The sequence below is a fragment of the Rhinolophus sinicus genome, linkage group LG05, assembly GCF_036562045.2.
Source record: "Rhinolophus sinicus isolate RSC01 linkage group LG05, ASM3656204v1, whole genome shotgun sequence".
Classification (NCBI taxonomy): domain Eukaryota; kingdom Metazoa; phylum Chordata; class Mammalia; order Chiroptera; family Rhinolophidae; genus Rhinolophus; species Rhinolophus sinicus.
Genome location: NC_133755.1, coordinates 99,148,090 through 99,168,224, shown reverse-complemented (window position 1 = coordinate 99,168,224; position 20,135 = coordinate 99,148,090). Strand labels below are relative to the sequence as shown.

Sequence of the window (20,135 nt, the reverse complement as noted above, 5' to 3'; positions counted from 1 at the left end):
CACTGACCTTCTGGACTGACAGTGATCTCTTTATTTGTGGGCATTTCTTAACAGTTCTTTTCTTCTAATGAAAAGAATAATAATGTCAGTAAACTACTAATTGACTGTCCAGAAGAAAACAGAATCAGCCCGATCTCCTCAAGTTTCTCAGTTCCACTGGGACAGTTGTTGCTGGAGTTTACAGGTCCTCACTAAGAACCAAAGGTATATGGACTAAAGGAAATAGCAAGATGAGAGAAAGTGCAGCCAGCTCCCTTCCAAGGCCCTTACGTAGAAATACCCATAGCAAGACACAGCAGGCTGCTCAAAGCTATGGAACACACAAACATCTAGGTCAGAAGCAGACAAAATAGGGTCTGATCTCAGATTTTTCACCAAATAGCTGTGAGGTCATGGGTAAGTCACTTTACCTCTCAGGGACAATTTGTTTATAAAAGATTATAGATCAGTATTGCCCAATGGGCATTCTTTAAAATACCAGCATTGCAAGATGAATAGTGATAAAGGTGTCCTGTGGTCAAATGAATTCAGGAACTGGTATATTCCATATCCTCTTTTTCGGGGGTGTCTCACAGTCAAGAGTGCTTTCAAACTTAGGTTAGCCCACAGTTTCTCACAGTTATTTGGCCACAGACCCCCTTGCTTACCTAATACACGCTATCATTGTAAGCTGCTCAACTGGACAGCTCATAGAAAGTTCTTTCTGCTGTGTATAGTTGATGAATGTATGAAAAGACGGTGTTATGGTCAAACAAAAAAAGTTCCCACAAAGTTACTAAATGAAATGCTATTCATGATCTGGGCTGGGGCGAGAGCACGGTGAGACAGATGGACATCAGCAGATGTTCTCTGAGTTAGAAAGAAAGAAAAAAGACGTGGTATATATACCTGGCCTACCAACTATAAACCCACTCATGCCAACAGGTCACAAACAACATATTCAGCAGCACAGAATATGAATTGAATAAATGAACGAAGGATTGACTAGAAGAGCTCAAAACACATCCAAAGAGGTACTAATGAAGATGGGGCAAACAATTGGGGATAAAGCATATTATTTAATATAAATACTCAGATCCCACAGTGAATCACTTCTATATATATCATAAGAGAAATGAATTCTGACCCAGTACATAAAATCTTGTTTGTAAGTGGACAGAGTGATACTAGCTGGCATCTTTAGAGTTCACACCATCATTTCATAAAGCAACATGACAAAGTAATATTTATTTCCAATATAACTCTTGGTATATGATTTATATGCATTTTTATTTAAAATAAAAGGGAAGCGATTGCATCCTGTTTTATGTTTCAAATATATTTACATATGAAGAATGCCCTCAAAAAGCCTTCATCATATTCTACAGACAAGTATTTTCTCTGTACTACTCAGTTTTAATGATAAAAACTGTTCAAAAAGTGTTATTAAAATGGCTTAAACATAAAAGGGTTTAAATGATTATTTTAAAAAGCGCCAAGCTCTTTACATGCAGGCTCTGCCCACCAGGGAAAGTCATGAATCTCCCCTGCATACAGTGTATATTGTCATAGAAAAGATCGATAACCAATGTTCTGTCATTAGAGTCACATCTTGACTTTCAGAGGCAACTGCATTGTAAATGAACTTCCTCATACTTGGGTAACGCAAAGAATAGGATGAATGTAAGTGTAAAGACAGGCATATCAAAAAAACCTACTGTTTACTATACATATTTTATATTTTATTTTATTTCATCATTCTTTTCATTTATATTCTATAGAACTATATGACTCTGAGCAGAATAACTGAAGGAACGGAAAGCCGATGTCAGAAAGCCAGTTTTGTTGGTTTTGTCTCAGGTCGCCTAACCTTGATTGGAAGAATAAAATAGAGAACAATACTAATCGGGTTTTCGATATCAAAGAGAACATGCGCTTTCAGTCTGAGAGCACTGGTGTGGTATGCCCCACCCTCTGTCACTTATTAGCTACGGGACCCAAAGCAGATTCTTCATCTCTCTGAGCTCCATTTATTTATGACCAGAGAATTTATCACACAAACTGGGACACTCTTGAGCATGAAAGGGGGACAAGGCATTACTAGTCATTTTTCTTTAGGACAATAGGCATAAAATGTAACTATTTGGGGCAAACACGACATAATCAGCCCATTTATTTGCAACTTTGAAATATCTCAATAATGTTGTGAGGTTAAAATGGCATGATATAATATTCTATCATAGAAAGTTTGACAATACATGTGTTCAATAACAGTTATGGCTCCCTTCTCAGAAATAGAAATTGTGTATTGGTTAGGGGTGGGGATGTCATGAGGGACTTATTGTGTTATCTTCTTTAAAAGTGAGCAACATACATGGCTGACATGCTTGCTACTTACACTGCTTAGGATGCTTTCCAGCAACCCTCTCCCTAATTAATTCCTCTTTACCCTACTGAGTTCCAAGAAACTCAGAGATCCCACAGTGAATCATTTTCATTTGCATCGTGAGAGTAACACAATTTCTGACACACAATGTGCTTCATAAAATCACTACCTGAAGACTCGTACCCGATTCCACGGGTTACATACAACCCTCTTCATAAAGATCCTTTGTGAACCCTATGACTTGCTGACAATTGCAAAAAACCAGATTTCGCAGGAGTCACCCAACAATGGAGTAGTAAGTTCACAGATCTATCATTTGCTCCATATCCTCCAGAATCAATCATTACTTAGACTAAAGGGTTTTCTTGAATGAGGGTTCATATGCATTTAAAAAATAATTGAGTGGGTGAAGAGTTGCAGGTGAATCAAATTACATTGGGGTATTATTGCTTTTGATTTTAGATTTGAGACTTAGTAATTTTCACCCAGGGAAAAACTAATTGATGCCCCAACATGCCAATGTATTCCCGCAGGATGGGAGGTGTCCTGGGACCAGTGCTGCCCTGCACTGAGGATACGAATGAATGATGGATCACCACTGCATTCCTCGTACTTAACATTTGGTAGATACTAAACATACATTTGTTGAACATATATTTCTCTAGGGTAGTATATGCCTGCCCTACAGAAAATAAGAGGTAAGAAACAAAGGTGCTATGGGTTAAGGGTAAAGAAATAGAAAATAAAACACAAAGCTTTTCCCCCAGCAATTCACCTTAGCTAGTGGAAGGTCAGGAGCTGCAACTGCGATTTAACATTCCACTGACTAAGGCTTCCTAAGTCAGAAATGGCGACTGTTTCAAAGGTGAGATATTAAGAAGCAGGATAGAAAATAATACAGGAGAACATTTTATTTATTTTCTTCTCACAGTGTATGAGAATGATATAAGAAAGACAACTTTCAAGTTAATAAAATAGATCATCAAAAGTATTTTATATATCAAAGGGAAACTGAAATAGTAACCCTTACCTGAGAAGAGAACTTTACCTGTTTATCAAATTTGCCCACAGATTAAAGAGACTATTAAACATTTACAACAAAACACAGCTCCCACACTTCTATAAAGAAGCTACATTATCTAACTCATAGGGATTTTGTGATAATTAAATGAAATTACACATGGGACATCCCCAGCATGACACCTACCATATGATAAGCTCTCAAACACGATTAATTGTTGTTGTAGCTATATAATATCAATTTGCCCAAATTAACTAGTAAGTATTTATTTAAAACTAATAAATGCCAGTTACATAATCATCATTTTAAAATTTCATGAGAATATTGTTACTAAATATATATTCCAAAGTACTTTACTTTAAAATTAGCATGTTGATTTCTTTTTTTTTTCTGATCAACTTACATTATTCTTTTGCCTTTATATCTTTGTATACAATAAAACTCTATTTTCACTTACGATTTTGTTAGTTGGTAAGTCCACACCAACTATTCCCATCAAATCTGCCTATTCTAATTACCAGCAAATCCTAAACAGCAACACTTTCAAGAGTCTTTGGTTTTGAATATCACAGTACTGTTTTGTTCAGAAATCTAATTACAGTGTCCCTGGCAGAAATATTTTAAGAATCACTTCTCAGTCTTTTGGAAGCATGTATTGACATTAATCAATCTGGTTACCTGGAAAGAGTTGGGGATGTTGAGCAGGCTGGCAATGTGTAAGTCTTAGATTCCAATATGCTGCCCCTACTGTTCCATGTCCAGTTATGTATATATACATATTTTTTTCAAATCAACATGTGACTGTGTAGGAGATGGGTAAGCCTTCAAACTATGTGAAAATAAGTTCTAGAGGGTCCAATGACATTCAGTTGAGCGGTCTGTAGGCATAAAGGAATTCGAGACACAAAAAAATCATTGTTCCACCGCATAGTTATTAAAATGTTTTGCTGTAAAAATAGAATGCCCTCTTTCATTCTGGAGACATTTACTAAGGTCCATAATGTATCATTTCAGTTCTCTCAATAAGCTTACCAGTAAAAATGCAATGTATTTTCCCTCAAGATTTCAAATTTTTCTTAAATTGTTACATAAAATATTTTTCCCTTAAAAACTGACATGGGGAAAAAACAAAACAAAACGAATCCCTCTTCAAAATATTTTTTGGGGGAAAGAAGAATTAATAATTATGTACCCATAATATTTCCTATGAAAATGTACATGAGACTTTCATCTCAGAAAAAAAAAAAATCTGTGGACTTACACCAATTCATTTGTTTTTAAATAAACCTTTGGCTTTTCTAGACTAATCACCGTGAGCTCAGCAGCCAGAATTTTGGACTTGAATCCTGATTCTGCCACTTAAAAGCTGTGTGACTTTTGATAGATTACTTAACCTCTCACTGTCTCAATTTTCTCATCTGTAAACTAGGAATAATAAGAGCAACTACCTCAAAGGGTTGTGGTTGTACGAATTAGTTTACACATAAGGCTTGGGAACAGTACCTGGCATAGAATAAGCTTTAATAAATATTAACTGTTATTATCAGCTATTACTAACAATAGGATGAGTATATATATTTCAATAATTCATTCATTATTTCTGACCTTCCTCCACCCAGTCCCACAGCCCACTTCCAACACTTTTAAAAATAATCAATGAATGACCTCTTAACTATTCATATCATTCACTTTTTTTCTGAATCTCTAAGTTAATGACATTGTTGGCTCCTTTCTTCACCTAGAAAGTCTTTCTCCTTCTCTTCTCTGAATCCTCCCTGCCCTGGCTGTTGCCCAGTCACTCCTCTGTGTCTCCTCCTCTGAAAGAAAGAGCCCAGAGACTCAGCACTTAGCATTTCCTCTTCCTTTTGTCTGAGTTCTCTCCTCCCTGATAGTTGTCCTTTACTCTCATGGTGTTAATACTTATGAGAGCTGGCTAGCTCTCCAAATACACCTCCACTTTTGCCCTCTCTCCCAAGCCCCAGCTTCTCTTCTTTGATGTTTTACTTGATGGTCTTAATATAATCACCATAGTACAAGTGGTTGGACTGAGGAGTTGAGGAGCGTAGGTTTGAGGCTTGGCTCTCCTGTTTACGAGTTCATGACCTCGATCAATTTTCTTAATTTCTCAAAATTGCCATTTTCTCATCTGTAATAGACCATTTAGAAAACCCATCTCACAGGTTTCATGAATAATACAACAGATGTAAAATACTTGACATAATGCCTGGTACATAGAATACACTCAACATATGCTAGATGATCATTAATATTAATGCCCAGTTGAATATGTTGACAATGTTTTTTGACATTTTACACACATATATAAAATAACTCTTCTTCTCCACAATTTCTAGAAACACTTTACTGGTACCATCATTTTCAAGACACCATATTTTGGCCTCTTTATTATTTTGTCTCATTTGTTTTTATCATCTGAAATAAAATATAGTAACATATTCTTCAATTGTCTTTTAAAAATTTCTCAGCTGTGTATTTTGTTGCCTACTTTAAATGTTATATTCTGCAGCCTTCCTTACTGGTAGGTGTGACCATATGATTAAGCTGTGACCAATGAGATGTAATTAGAAATAAATCTCCTTAAAATGATGTGCCATGCCCTTCATTATCTAATCCTCCATCCTGCTCTCTGGAATTTGGATGTGAGGGCTGGATCTCTCACAACCATAGTAGACCCTGATGATAAAAGTTTCACTGTAGAGATGATAGAAAAATGAATAAATTGGCAGGAGGAGCCCTCAATCAAAGTAAGGACGGAACTTTTTTTTTTTTTTTTTAACATGAGAGAGATGTAAACATGTATTGTGAGGTTTCTGTCTTGTCTAGAGCCAGATCTAATCTTAAATGAATTAATAACATTTTCATTTCTAACTCTTCCCTAACATGCACCCTTCATTCTAGCCCGAGTGATTTCCTCACAATTTTCCAATTTGCTTTTGCTCAAATTGCTCCATTTTTCTGTATTCTATTCTCACCCTCAAGTGTCTTGGGTTTGCTCAACGAAAAAGTTTCAGATCTTCCAGAAGATATCTGATGTTTGAAGTGCTCAACTCTCTCCCTCCCATTTGAATGTTGTAGCATTTATATGCGTTTCCACATCATCAATTTTCCCCATAGGATAGTCTGTCTCTTGAATTATTTGTAAGATAATTAATAACTTAATGTTGTAGGGTGGGTTCTCCAGAAACAGATCCCGAGACGAAGTTCAGGATGCTAATTATTCACGACGGATCAACACTGGTGAGGGGAAAGGGGCAGAAACCAAATGGCAGAGAGAGAAGCTGAACTGTGATAGACTCCACAGGGCCAGAATAATTGGGCGGGGAGCCCAGGAGAGAGTATCACGGTGAGAGTATTCCATATCCAGCCAGAGTGGCCAGAACTTTACCAAACGTGGGCTGCCCTGGGAAGGTGTGCTGTTAGCAAAGCATCTCTGCAGCAGAAGCAAACCCTGAAAGAGGTGACAGTTGGTTGGAGACTATCTGGCAACTACACTCTCTGAGGCTCAGCAGCAACATGTTCCTCAAAGAGGGGTCTGGGCACCACACTTCTGTGTCTACCACCCTGTGTCTAGATTTTATGCTTCTCTTCCCCAAACATCAATTTTAATATTAAACCTATAATAGGTGTTTGATAAACATTTACAGAATACTTAATTAACACTTAGCCTATGCCTAGTCTAAGAAATATAATCTGTACGAAGTTCCTGAGATGAATCAACTCATGCCATAAACAAGGACTCTAAAAGTTCCATTATAAGAAAAACTCTTTTCACAATATTTTGCTTCTGCTTTCTGGAACCAGCATGGACTTTGCAAAAGATTTAAGTCCGTTGTTTAGCCAAACATGCCTTTTTCACTTAACTGCATTTAACATCTCCCACCATGCTAGCTGTTACTGGGCTTCTAGACACATTCCATCTGAAGCATGAGCAAATGGGGGAGAGCTGCCCATTTGACTTGCTTCCTATGAGGACCACTGTGCTCTTGGGGAAAATCTTCCAAGGAAGAAAACTTGCCATTCATCTTGAGATCATCAATGCAAATTCAATGTGAGAACACTTGGATTACGCCTCCACTTTTATTGTTTCCATTCTTCTCTCACACAAGTATCCCAATTCTCTTTCATGCCAAGCTCTTTCATGCCAAGCTCATGTGAGTCTCTACAGAGTCTCATTAATTTCTAGAGGAATCATAAATTTCTCTCTCACCTTTGTTAAGGGGTGAGTAGGAAATAACACAAGAAAGCAGACAACTTTCTTGTTTACTTTTTTCCTACCACCATCACTCTTTCCCAATTGCACTCTAGCTAAGTACAGCAGGAGCTGGAATAGGATTGTGGAAGGGAAGGAATCCAAGAACTGAATGAGGTTCTGACTCTGGTCATTGATAAAAAGGACAGCAGCGGTGGGGTGGGGGGGGTTGCACCAGGACTAAATAATAATGAAACAGTAATAAACGAAAAGCTAGTCTGAGGATTAGCTGAGACCCATCCTCTCACTATCTTGCTATAAATCTTCCTATATCATCTGCTATGCACTGCCTCCCACAATATATCTTTAGAATGATCTAGCCACTTTAAGAATCACTCCCATCTGTTCTCCGTTACAAAGATAACTACTTTAAGAGATTACTATCTTTGCTGGTTGGTTGGGGAGGGTGGCGATAAGGATTGACATACAATCTATAAAAACGTTACCTAAATTGGTTTCCATTTGTAATTTAATACTTGAGTGTTTTTTAAATGTTTGTGTTTGGAGATTATTTCCTTCATCCCTCTGAGCCAGAAGGTCTTGTCAGAAAGTCAAATTTCAAAAGTGACAAACTGCTCTGAGCTTATAAGGGTGGTTTAGTTGCTAGGGAAACTGCTTTAAAGGGAGAAACAGATCCTATTTGTGAATTTATAACTGGGAGAAAAAAAACATATGCTAATTTTTTGAGTGAGTCTCACTTACTTGGAGATATATTTGGGGTCCATGGGTGGTAAGAATATGTTATTTGTTTTGGCCATAGATATAGCAAACGTATCCTATTTATAGAAAAACTATTTTACTGTAGCCCACAAATTATGAATAAAAATTCTTCCTTCTCTTTTTCTTGGCTTTATAAAAAAAAAAAAAATTCCCAGGCATGGTAAACACAGTTTTCCCAGGAAACCTATGGGACCTGGAAAAATGACCAGGACTCAATGGAGCCCCACACAGGTACACACTGGTACATACTGCCAGTGTGATTTTAGGGAAAAACAAAACTCCCTTGTGAAAAAGTGCATATGAAGAGATTAGTGGCCACTTTTTGCAGAAATAGACAAGAAGCAGGTCTGGATTTACCCTCTAAATACCGCCTCACTCCTGCTGATTAAGCCTTAAACTTCTAGAGCTTCATTCTTTTATCTTATAGCAAGTTTTGACCATTTCTTAAAAATTAATGGTAAAGCTAAACTGAAGCGCTACACCTAAGGACATACAAAAGAAGTCACCTCAAGACTGATAAGAGGCGTAGAGATGTGGAATGGGCTGCTCCCCCACCCCTGAGTGACCATTAAAAATCAGGAGGGCTATCTTGGCTGTGGAGGTCCCCCACAGAGGATCGAGAGGTCCCAGCCCCACACGAGGCTCCCCAGCCCAGGTTTTCAGGGCCAGGGAGAGAAGTCCCCATAACTTCTGGCTGTGACTGAGAGAGACCAAGGCCTGCTGGAGTCCCAGGAGATCCTCTTAAAGGGCTTAGGCATGGACTTACTCAGTAACAGACTCACTAACTCTGAGTTCCAGCACTGGGTCAGCAGCTCAAAAGGCACCAGGGACATACAGGGAGGAAGTGAGTTGTCGGGCTTCAGAGTGAGGGCTGGAAGGGCAGCTTTCTCCTGGACTGAGGAGCTGGTGGAAGCCATTGGTTCTTTTTTGAGCCCTCCCCCAGATGCAGGCATCCACCATATCTGAGTCCCCATCAACCTAGCTGACAACTTTTGCCCACCTCACCATAGTGATTCCCTGAGACTCCACCCCACCCAACTTTCAGGCACACCCAAACTATTTTCAGTGGCTTTTTCGCATAAATGTTATGTCTTGGCCCATGCTGCAGACTTTCCTAAAATCTCTCAAAGGCTCACTAAACCCAAACAAGCAGCATCTGTCCTTGGTTTGTCCCATACTTCTGGTTGAGTAGCCCTAAGCTCAGCACTAGCCAGCCTTGGTTTGTTGTTTGGCCTCTCAAGGTACCTCCAAGCCCAGTATGCATGGTGGCCATCTGCTTTGTGTCTCTTGTCAGGAGGCACCGGTCAGGGCACAGGCTACAGCTGACTTGGCTGACAGCAGGTCTTCTACCAGAAGGCCCAGAGCTGGCAAGCTCAGTAGACAGCTTTAGATCCAACCAGAGCATCACGCAGCCAGCTCCAAGAAAGACACACCCAAAGGGTGGACTGAGGAGGCACCAGAGCCCAGCTAAACCAAACCCAGCTCTGTAGGGTCAGCCTCTGAACAACAGCTCCTCGACTATAGTCATGACCAGTCCTCACAACCAATAAGCCAAAGGATCAATCCTTCCCATTGACATGCAAACAAAAATCAAGTCTTAACTACAACAGGAGGGCACACACAACCCAAATAAGGGAAGTACCTCGAACATCTGGCTCAGGTGATGAGGGAGACTGTGCCACTGGACCCATAGGATACCTACTATATAAGTCCACTCTACTAAGACTGGGAGACACAGCAGCACTACCTAATACATAGAAACAAACACAGGGAGGCAGCAAAAATGGAGATACAAAGACACATGTCCCAAATAAAAGAACAGAACAAAGCTCCAGAAAAGAACTGAACAAAATGAGGACATGCAATCTACTAGAGGCAAAGTTCCAAACACTGGTTATAAAAATGCTCCGTGATCTCAGAGAGAACTTTAACAAAGTGATAGGAAACAAACAATAGAGGTAGAAAACATAAAAAAGAACCAGTCAGAAATATAGGATACAATAACTAAAATGAAGAATACATTAGAGAGAATGAAGATTAGATTAGATGAAGTAGAAGGTCAAATAAGTGATTTAGAAGATAAGGTAGCAGAAAACGCCCAATCAGAACAGCAAAAAGAAAAAAGAATCCAAACACTGAGGATAATTTAAGAAATCTCTAGGACAATATCAAGCGTACCAACATTCGCATCATAGTAGTACCAGTAGGAGGAGAGAGAGGGGAAGAAACTGAAAACCTATTTGAAGAAATAATGACAGAAAACTTCCCAAACGTGACAAAGGAAATATACATACAAGCCCAGGAAATTCAGAGAGTCCCAAACAAGATGAACCCAAAGAGGCCCACACCAACACACATCATAATTAAAATGCCAAAGCTTAAAGACAAACAGAAAATCTTAAAAACAGCAAGAGAAAAGTTGTTAGTTACCTACAAGGGAGCTTCCATAAGACTGTCAGCTGATTTCTTAACAGAAACTTTTCAGGCCAGAAGGGATTGGCATAAAATATTTAAAGTGATAAAAAATAAGGACCTACAATGAAGATTACTCTACCCAGCAAAGTTATCATTTAGAATCAAAAGACAGATAAAGAGCTTCCCAGACAAGAAAAAGTATTACAAGGAATCTTAGAGGGACTTCTTTAAGACAAAAAATAAAATAAAAAATAAGGATAATAAAATGGCAATAACTACATTTCTGTCAACAATTAATTTAAATGTAAAAGGATTAAATGTTCCAATCAAAAGATAGAGTAGCTGATTGAATAAGAAAACAAGATCCTTCCATAATGCTGCCTACAAGAGACTTACTTCATCAAAACACAGAGACTGAAAGTCTTCTTAGCATCTCAAAATCTTATAATCGTTGAGAAATTGCTTATAACCCTTCTATTATTGCATTATGAATTATGTTCTATTATAAGTTCTATTATAATGCTATTTATATAATTATTATAATATTCTTAGTATATTAGTAGCAATAACACTTTTGTTACATTACTGATATTATGTAATTATACCAATGTTAAAAATATTTTGAATGGAAAACTATGATCGATAAAAAAATAACTTTCTGAAAAACCTGCATGATTTTCGTGGTACTTTTTGCCTACACACAAAGAAGATGTTCCATAGCTCATCAAATATAGAAGCCTATTGATGTGAATCTAACATACACCATGATATATAAAAAAGGCAAAACTTTCCAGTTCTTGTTTCCATTTGAAGGGTACAGCACATGCTAGTACTAGGCCAACATGTTACAATTTGCACTGAGATGGCAACCACCACTCTGTAGAAAAATCCAGCCAAAATAATTCAGCCCTTTTGATTCCATTTCAATCTGGAAGCCCCAGAGGAAACACCGCTTCATTTGCAGAAATTGTATTGCCAGGATATGTGATAAATTGAATCAAAAGGACAGGAAAGACACTTCAAGAATTCACTTTCTGAAATTGAAACCCAGTCTATTTTTAATCTCCCTCTTGGGTATTTAATTCCAGATCCTAGTCAAGTCATGTTGTAAAAAGTACCCAGGTTGACAAATTATCAGTGCTTCACTTAGCTGCAATTTCCCTTCTGAAAACTACCTTCAAGGATTAGCATTCAGAAGCACAAGCTCCGTTTAGTGCCAATTTTGCTGAATAGAGAAATGACTCTGAAAACTGAAGAATTAAAAAGTATAAATCACGAAATTAGTTAAGTACAAAGAAGCGAGAGAGTAAGTAAGAACATTTGAATGTGCTGAATTTCTCAAACAACAGGTGTGAGTATAATTAAAAGAGATCTGTAACTGGAGGCCTGTGGCTTACAAGGATCATGAGAGTTGCTCCTTGGAGCATTGGATGAGCTCACGGGGCTGTTCCCAGGCTCTAAAGGCCAAGTCATTCTCTCCAACACAATGGAGGAATGGTTAGACTTCATTGACTTATGTGAAACTCACTACTTTTCCTTCCACAAGATCTTGAAAACACACCCTTACTCCTATCTTACAGACAAAGCTTATCCAGTCTCTTGGCCAGATTCCTTAAATAAAATCCTTCTCACGCCATTTTATCTTATATTCAATTGATAAACAATTTCTCTCAAACAACGTCAAGGAGAATGCCTATAATGGATATATTGCTACTCAACAGAAAAAGAGATGATATTTAGTTCATACTTCACTGAATAAGATTTTAAGAGACCTCAGCTATCAGATGTCTCCTTAAAAGGAATATAGATTTCATAGTATTTAGTTTTTCATATTTAGTATGTGTCTTTAAAAAAATTAAGTCAATTTTGTCATTTTATGAATAGAATATGTCATCAGGAATAAAATTCCAATGGCCTAACTTTCATTCATCAGCTCAGAAGTGGTTCTCAACCTGGGGTTATTTTGACCCCCAGGGACATGTCTGGAGACATTTTTGCTTGTCACAAAAAAGGGAGAGGTGTGCTATTGGCATGTAGTGGGTTGAGGCCAGGGATGTTCAAATATCCTACAATGCACAGGTCAGCCTCCCACAACAATGATACATCTGGCCCAAAATGTCTGTCAATAGTGCTGAGGATGAGAAACCTTGTTTTACAGTATTTTTCACACACACACACACACACACACACACACACACACACACACACCATTAAAACAATGCTGTATTTTGGTCTGTACAGTTGGCTTGACTGTTATCTAAGTGACTTGCTCCCCTACATTAACCTCAAATATAAGCAATTCAGATTCATGCTTAGCAAAATCACAGATCACTTTATGACTTCATGGCTTGCCACTTTAAAATTGCTTGAAAATTTTAAAGTCATGAAGGCCAAATCATCTGCTATACTTTGTGTGCGTGTGTGTGTTTATGTGTGTGTGTATACGCACACATGCGAGACTCTCTCTCTCTCTCTCTCTTACACACACACACACACACACACACACTACTTAACACAGAATGCCCTGCATACAACCAGTGCTCATTACATTGGGAAGGCTGGTCCCCATACCAACAAGTTGCCCCAATTGAGCAGGTCAAAATGATTGTCTAGAAGTCAGAGGCATTAATATTCTAAAGGTCAAAGGAAGTTGCTCCAGATAGAAAATGAAAATAAAAACAAATTAAAGTGAACAACTTAGAATAAGGCTGTCAAACCTGTTAACTGATTATGGAGCGGGGAGTATCTTCCTGGGAAGAACTGAGTAATTTGTAAATCTAGTTGACTCTAACAGAGACTAGGTATCTTCAATGTAACTATTGTGCATAACTTTTTTTATCTCAAGACATGCTTATAAGGTAAATGGTATACTTTATACAGCTGTCTTTGCATTTTCTGCCAGAGGAGACATAGTAGAGGGATTATCACTGATGAAGAGTTGAGGGGAAAACTTAAATAAGGATGATTTCCTTTGTTGATAGTTTTCTTCATGCTTTTAATATGCAACAGCACAAGAAAAGAAAAGTATCAGAAAACAAATAAAAACTGATGAACTCATTTTCTTCTCTCTATGAATGGTGCTTCCAAATTCGAGACAAGGTTATTTAAAATCTTGGTAGGGAGAGCTACTATCAATAAAGATTAATGAGAAATTGGTTATTGTGCCATGGGCACCTTGAGAACCCTACTGCTGTGAGGAGGTTCAATTCAGGGAATTAAGACAAATGGACTGGATCAAATCCAATGTAATTCAGAAAATACACTGATGCCCTAGTTTTGTTACGCTCCCATAGTTTTTTTTAAAATGTTGAAGTTTGGCAGCAGTTCAAACTAAATACTTAAAAAAAAAAAAAACTGTTGGTGCAACATAGATCTCAGTTTAAAAATAAACTCAATATTTGGGTTTAACTCAGGGGTTAGCCAATTCGTCAAGTATATTTGGTGTTATGGGACAGTGTTTAATTTGTTTTTTGAGTTGCTATTTTAAGAGGATGGGGATTCTGATTCCTCAAAGACTCAAATGGTCAGGTATGAACGTTCTGGAAGGATAGTCTCAGAATTAGAGCTGTATTGCGTGATCTATCCTTTAGCTATAAGATTGTCCTAAAATCTAGGCCCTTCAGTTAACCCTCATTGCTTGGAACTGAAATGTGTATGCCATCACATTCTGCACTCCATTGAAAGACAAAGTATGGCTTTGAATCCTGGGAGTAAGATTATCTTATGGTCTTGCGATACAAAACTAATCAGGTGATATAAAATATCAAGCAGCCCAAAATTCAAGCTCAGCTAAGGTAATTCCCAATAGTATTTACATTCTGAAAATGGGTATTTTAGGCTTGTTGAAGTGTTCTTATTGTGAAAGGACTTCTCTTTTTAATACAGTTATGTAACGCAGCATGGCTAAACGCATAGAGAATCTCTGCAAATTCACATGTATGTCTTTTAAATTCTGAGTAAATTTATTATCAATACAACTAAAACTATTGGAGAAAATCAGGTTTCTTTTTTAAAAAGATGTTTATGTTTTACTTCTAAATGTATTTTTGTTACTGGAGCACAATTTTTTTCTTAAAAAATCCCCCATAATTGTTGTCTAAATACTTTCTTTTTATTTTATTTTTTTTATGTTCCATTAGAAACAGTTCAAACTCTTGGCTATTGGTCTCTAAACAAATGTTCAGTTTGTAGGCAAACACTCTTAATTTTAAAAAATAGCTTAAGAAAATTGATTGAGTTATCATCCGTAACATAAGAATGAGCATCCTCATTAAAAAATATGAAGAAAATCCCTTCCAGTGGGTCAGTGTCCTGTATCATGTTAAGTACACAGCTCTAATGTGTTTATTACACACTTACTGAAGAGGGAAGTCTCAGTTTCAAGCGGTTACCACATAAAGATTGTTTAAGCTGAGGGAAGGGTATCAAAGGGCATCCTGGAACAGGTCTCCAAGGTTTCTGGAGGATGCACCCATCAATAAAATAATTTGAGCACATGCTTCCACTATATAAAAATGTATTTGTTCTCTTGCACACGCTCTCCTGCACAAGTATACTATAAACCATGCACCTAAGGGAAAATTAAAATGGTGAAAATAAAAATTAATACAGATTAATAATTTCTCCCCATGCCCTAACAGATTGCCTGGCACCACCACTGACACGGGCTTACTCATTTTGAGACCACTGCAATAGGTATAATATAAGCTATTCAAGTAGGGTAGCTGATTTTTATGACACAGTGTTTTTGGTGCTTAATAGGGTTGGGTAAACAATACCCACCAAAGTTGAGAAGCCAATTTCCCCTAACATACAAGAGACTGATGTGCTTAACATTCTTTGATGCTCCTGAAATTTAAAGAATAGGCTAAAGAGAGGGTGGGATGGGTAGCATTTATCTTCATGTACAAGGTTAAATAATGACAGTCCTTGTGGCTGGTCTCAATTTTTTGGCCTTTTTCAACTCTGGCATCAAGATTGCCTCATTTGCCATGGAACTCAAGAGAAAGCAAAGAAAGGTAAAATAAAATAATATTATTACATTGCCAGTACTATATTTGTGTGCCTTGTCCTGTTCCTGAGCTCTCCCACTTAGATTCTATTCACACCCCTGCCTCCCTGAACCTCCAGCATCTGACCTTTGACATATCACAAAGTTTGATGCTTCAAAGACCTCACAGAAGTTTCTCTTTTTTCCCTGGATTTTCTTCTTTTCCCTCAATTCAAAAACCACCTGGCTTAAACTAAATGTGTGAAGTTTGGAAAACACATTACCATAAGAATATGTATATTTTGCCATTGAAACAAGAGCTAAAGTGAAAATAACACCATGGCCCTTTCTAAAGACTCCCAAAGGGAGCTTCTCCACTCAAGAAGTTGAGTTCAATAAAGAATAAGTTCAGCCCACCCAGATGCTCTCCCTTTGGACACATTCCCCAAGTAGAGCTTCAGGCTCAACAGAAAGTCTCGTTTGCTCACTGGCAGATGGGCCTTCTGGCAAAGGGCAAGGATGTCACACTTTAGAGGAGTCTAAAAAAGGTATTTTCTTCATAAGTGTCTAAAGATAACCTGTGCTTTTTGAACTTAATCAGTTCAATAGATGGGAGCATCACCCAGGCCAAGTCGGCTTTATTTTATTTAGGCAAAGTAATATTCACCCAATAAATATACCCACATAGCTGGAGAGCTTGGATTCTCTTCCTTCTCACTGCCACACACACTGGAGACCAATTGTCCCATGATGAAGAAGTAGGAACACACAGAAGGCATCACCAAGTCCTTCCAAGGGTCGCTTTACTTATCTGATATTCTTTTGCCCCTTTCACTGCATTCATTCCCATTTGCCCTGAATTTTTCTTTTGGATTTCCTTTTGTTTTCCTTTCTGTTTTTAATTCACATAACATTTCCTTTACTTGAACCATGTTCCCTCCATGAAACCACCCACCTCAATTCATTCATTCAGTTCACTCTTATGAATAGATAAGCAATCTGAACCCCAAAGCTATTTGCTATAAATTTGAAACTTCTACCTCCTCAGCAGTTTAAGTACCTAAGGCAGATTTTGTAATACCTCCCCTCCCTCTACCCTCACGGTTGCAAAAATATTGCAGCCACAGTGTATTGGTTTAGTTTTGGCGCCTTATCTGTATAGACCATCCAAAGGCCATACCTTACTGCTTCTCCTCATCCATGTTCATTCATTCATTGTTTGTTCAATAAATATTGATCTGAGCACTGGCTATATGTCAGGCATTACTCTAGGTCCTGGAGATACCAGAGTGAAATAAACATACAAAAATCTCTGCCTTCTTGGAGCCTCTATTCTAGAGGAGGGAGAAAGACAATAAAATAAATGTTATGTATTGGAATGTGATAGTGCTGAGAAAAAAAATAAACATGGAAGATGGATGAGGAGTACCAGAAAATGGAGATGGGAGTGCAATAGATTTAAATAGATTGGACATGGAAGCCTTCCTTTAAGGTGACTTTTAAGAAGAGGCTTGAAGAAAATGAGGAAATAAACCAGATATCCAGGAAAAGATAATCCAAGAAGAGGAGAGAGCAAAAGCCAAGACCCAAAGATAGGAGAATATCTGTCATGTTTTAGGAACAGAGACTGGTGTGGCTGAGGATGAGTGATGCTGGGGAAGAGCCAGAAGAGATAACGGGGGCCACACTGCTAAGCCTTGTCAGCCACTGTAAGACTTTGGATTTTATTCTGCGCAAGATGGAAAACTATTGAAATATTTGGAGGAAAACAATAACATGATCTCGCTGTGCTTTGAAAAGGATCACTCGGGCTGCTGTGTTAGGAACAGATATCAAGAAATGATAAAGCAGGAATGCATAAATGATTACAGTGGCGAAGGAAGGCAAAAAGCAGGAGGGATACCAGAGAGAGTTAGTTCTCAAAGTACTTTTTTTTTGTATCGCTTTGACTTTCAAATTCATGCTAATGTCTTACATATTCAAAAAGATGAAATTAAATGAACATTGATAGAAGGGATCCTAAAAGTGAATACAAACAAAAACAAATTAACCTAATCAGATATAGAATTGACAATACAGTCACACAGGGAAAACAAAAGACATTAATATAAGTAACTTTTGAGGTTTAAAATATACACCCCAAAAATGCATGAAATGTAAGAGTACAGCTCAAAGAGTTGATAAAAAATTGAATATGCCCTTATAATCCTCTACCAGATCAAAACACAGAACCTCACCAGCACCCCAGAAGCCCCTCATCCTCCCTTCCAGTCACTGAATGACTCCCATCCGCTCGCCAAGCGTAATTGGTGTCCTGACTTCTAACAGCATAGGTTAGTATGACCTGTTTGCATTTTAACTCTGTATGAATGACTCACATACTATGAACTCTTTTGAGTCTGGGTTGTTTTTCTCAATATTAAATTTGTGAGATTAATCCATAGTATTGTGTGCAGTTATAGATCCTTCACTGTGAGAGGAAGAGGATACAAATATGAAGGGAGGAGATAAGAAGGAACCCTGATCTATTGGCGATGAGAGTTAATGATACAAACATTTGTTTTTTTTTTCTAGCTTTGTCTGCTGAAAGGATCTAAAAGCAATGAGACTCCAGAAGCAATAAGGCACAGCAGGCACCCAAGTCCTGATTCCTGTATGCCATTCTCCCCTAAAACGGATCAGGTCTGAGGAGATAAATGATCCCAAAGTTGAGTCAAGAAAAGTACAAGGTGGTACTAAAAATGCATGTACACCCATAAATACAGGAGGTAGAGAAAGTTCTTCTCAACAATAGAGTACCAACTAAAAATAGAAGCAATATTAGAGTTAGAAAAATCACAGTTTTTGACCCTCATTATAATAAATGATTCAGGAAAGACTCCTCAGTGGATGGGATAGTCATTAGGTGAAAGTTTGTTTGGAAGCAGGTTTGTTATCGTTTCAAAGTATCTCCTCGTAGCTTCCTTTGTATTAATTGCAAAGAGAACAAAAATACCTTTATAATAGACAAATATGGTGGACAACACCTTAGTCTGGTGACCATTATCATCAGCAATAAATGAACAAACTGAAATCCTATCCCTTCTGATAAGACGAATGTGCCACTTATAGTTCATTCTGGCCAAACATAATAACCCGAATCTAATCATGAGGAAACAAGTAAAAAATCACCCAAATTAAAGTGCTACAAAATATATGTTCAGTACACTTCATAATGTCAGTATCAGGAAAGAAAGAAATGTTGAGAAAAATGTCCTTTATAAAGAAAACCAAAGAGACATGATATCTAAATATAACATGCCCATGGATTACATTCCGGATTGAAAAGAAACAATGCTACAAAGGACAACATCAAAAAGGGCAGTGCACTAATTCTGCACTAATCCAGGAAAGAAAGGATGAGTTTGGGATCAGGGTAGTGGCTGTGAAGAATGTTAATACAGAGCGTATGTTAGAAATAAGTGTTGTACCTATGTTGAAATTCCTAAATTTGATAACTGTAATAAGGTTATATAAGAAAATTTTCTTAGAAAATCCATGCTGAAGTATTAGTGATGAAATGTCATGATGAGTACAAATTACTCTCAATTGGTTTAAGAAAAAATAACAAGAAGATAGATAGATAGATAGATAGATAGATAGATAGATAGATAGAGGCTAGATAAAGCAAATGTGGCAAAATGTTAAATAATTGGCAAATCTAGATGAAGGGTATTTGCTTTTCATCGTACTATTCTTGCTTGAAACTTTTCTGTAGCTTTGATATTTTTAATATCAAATCAAATAAAAATATAAAAAGAATATGAATATTAAAACAATTTTAGCACAAAGTATGCTTAGCTTAGTTCAAACAAATCACAAGTATCAATTATCAAAGTGCTGCCAGGAACCCTCTGTTAGCCTGAAGCCAAAATACAACTGAACTATCACTTCATTTTAGATGTACCGACAAATACCGGGCAATAGACACTAATCATATTGCGTGGTTTAAACTAACTTGTTTTGACAAGATATCCTGGGAAAGGGCAGGGGTGGGGAAATCTAAATCTTCACAAGAGAATAAAAGTTTATACTTAAAAAAAAAAGAAGAAGAAGACAATAGACTATAGGGTAACAAGGGTAGAAGTAAAGAGAGTAAAGAGGAGGTACTAATTTTACACTAAATCCAGGCAGGAAGATTAGTTTAGGGCCCAGGGTAGTGGCTGTGGAGGAAGTAAGAATTGGGGAGACTCTGAGAACATTTTGAGGGGAGAGCCACATGATGCTAATGGACTGGATATGGGGTATGAGAGATGAAAGGAGTCAATGGTGGTTCCAAAGTTTTGGAACTGAGAGACTACAAGGATGGAGCTGC

At 37.6% G+C, this 20,135-nt stretch overlaps 1 protein-coding gene across 20 annotated transcripts in view; it reads right to left on the bottom strand.

Annotated features, from left to right (window-relative positions):
* Positions 1–20,135, bottom strand: part of MLIP (muscular LMNA interacting protein) — a 245,069-nt gene that overhangs the window by 138,720 nt on the left and 86,214 nt on the right. The window contains exon 1 of one of the 20 annotated variants that reach the window (XM_019734763.2): positions 4,065–4,202. The exons of the other annotated variants lie outside the window; for them this stretch is intronic. The gene's annotated coding sequence lies outside the window, so the exon portion shown is untranslated. Of the gene's footprint in view, positions 1–4,064; positions 4,203–20,135 lie in introns of those variants that run through there. 20 annotated transcript variants of the gene reach the window in all.